We start from the raw sequence: 2,287 nt of genomic DNA, 5'->3' as shown, positions 1-2,287 counted from the left end.
CACAAAGTACGGCTTGTGATCTTCCACCCCCAGCTTCATCCTCCTCGATCATTTGGGTGGTTTTCAAACCTTTCCTCGATCCCACACTCAAGCTGTCTAGCATCTTGTCACCTGATGAGATAGCCCGCATGTCTCTCGTGGAGTTTGATGATGTCACACCTCCCCAGGTGGACGTCCAAATGTGTACTGCGTTCATTCAGTCTTATGACTTTGCAACAGACACATTCGGATTCTTGAATTCCCGTCACATGTTCACTCCTAGTCTCGTATCCACATATCTCCGTCTTCCCACACTTCCCTTTTTGCCCCCTCACACTGGCTCACCCACATTCCCGTCCTTCTTGTCTACCTGTAAAACTCATCGCAGAGGACATGCGTGCAAGAAAGTTCTCGAGGGAAACAGCCGAGAGGCGCTTCTAGCGAGGTATCTGTTCACACACTTCTACTCTGCCCCAGGCCACTTCTTCATCACCAAGGCGATCCATTCTGCCTTAGACTCCATCCTCTCGGTCACTCCCTATGATTTCGCCTCACTCTTCTACTCTGCCTTTCGTAACACAGTTCGCAAGCGTCGGGGCAAATATACCTGTACTTGTGGGCCCCACCTCACCTTCTTACTTCATCAGTGGAAGGCCAACCCTCCGCCCATTGTCACAGGTCGCCTCCCTTCCACATCTCTCTCCCCTCCTGTCACCCCCTCTTCCACATCGTTCACTATCACTTCCAGTGTTCCTTCACCCGGGACTGCCTCTTCTCCTCTTTCGCTCAGGAGGACACCTCGGCGAGTGCCACCTCATGAAGTCTGCACCGGAGCTTCTTCAGAATATTCTGTTACCGGTGCCACAGCGTTACCATCAGTGACATGTCTTGTATCTCCATCAGTCGTGCCCGTGCCCGGACTTGCCTCTCCATCAGTCACACTTGTCCAGGCTTCTCCAGCGATCTCCAGACTTTCCATGGGAGGGATTGCACCAGGTACACCTCCTGTTGTGCCAGTGACGACGACTGTTGTACCCGGGACTTCCTCGACAGGTGTATTGTTACGTAGGACTGCAGTTGTTTCGTCTTCACCCCCTACCACTTTCACCGATGCAGTCATCACCACAGTTCAGGCGACCTCTGACCATGTTTTGGACCAGGTATTGGACCTGAATCTTAGCCTGGGACCCGACTCCCACTCCCATGGGCTTTCTCAGGAGATGTCATCCCAGGGTGTACTTCACATTTCAGCCTCCCCAGGCAGAGACAGGACTGGAGACGGGAGTGGGAGCCCCTCTCGCGGAGATGCTCCATCAGCCACTTCAGCCTCAGAGGAGGTATTTGAGGGAGGGATTCTGCCCAAATCTGTGGATTGCCCACCCCTTCATGAGAATGATATGTTCACAGCTTACATAGCTGCTTCATCGGGCCCACCTCTTTCAAATATTTCCCTGGTGGAAAAACAGAATGAAGATTACAGCCAACTACTATCTGTCCTTCACAAAAAACGCTCACCAGTATGTGGGGAAGAGGAGGATCTCACTCAAATCTTCACCATTCCCTTGCAGGACTGCCTCGCACAGAACAAAAAGCTCTCCAGGGCCCCGACATGTTTTGTGCACTTGGACAAATTGGCACCTACAGGAAACCTGTCAACCGAGGAAGAGGGAGCTCTTCCTGACATGTTTGAGGAATTGGGGGACGTCGTTAATTTGGCGGACAGGATGAATTACAGCGACAGGTATGCGTGGATGAAAAGGTCCCTGCACCTTGCTCAGCGTATCATGGATGACACTTTCACACAGCTTGGGACAGCGGTCTTCAATTCCACAGGTTATGCTCATAAGCTCCTCTCTCAACAGCAACATTTAAAGTTAGAATTCGAGAGAGCTCAAGCAGCCCAGCAGCGCGCCACTAGCGTAACACTTCGACAACAGGAGGAAAGGTGGCAGAAAGAGAAGGACTCAGCAATACATGAGCGTGACATCGCTTGGAATATTCAGAAGGCTGCCCTTGAGGATCGCCTCCATAGTCACAGGTAGGAATGGGAAGCAGCAATGACATCTTTGCGCAGCCATCATGCTGCAGCCCTGGCAACTTTGCACAGCCAGCATGTCACCGAGGTGACCAGATTTCACCAGGAGATTACCAAGTTAAAAGAGTCTTTGTCTTCCTCCGAGATTGCCAAAGAAAAATCAGAATCCAGAGTGGCTGAATTGGAAAACAAGTGTTCATCCATGGAGGAAGAATTCACAGCTCTTCGGATGCAATTGGCCACCCTCCAGACTTCCCAGTCCACCTTGCAAGA

Source organism: Dipteris shenzhenensis, chromosome 5, assembly GCF_047967505.1.
Source record: "Dipteris shenzhenensis isolate YYH24624 ecotype China chromosome 5, Dip_SZ_1.0, whole genome shotgun sequence".
NCBI classification, from domain to species: Eukaryota; Viridiplantae; Streptophyta; class Polypodiopsida; order Gleicheniales; family Dipteridaceae; genus Dipteris; species Dipteris shenzhenensis.
This window is presented reverse-complemented; position numbering follows the sequence as displayed.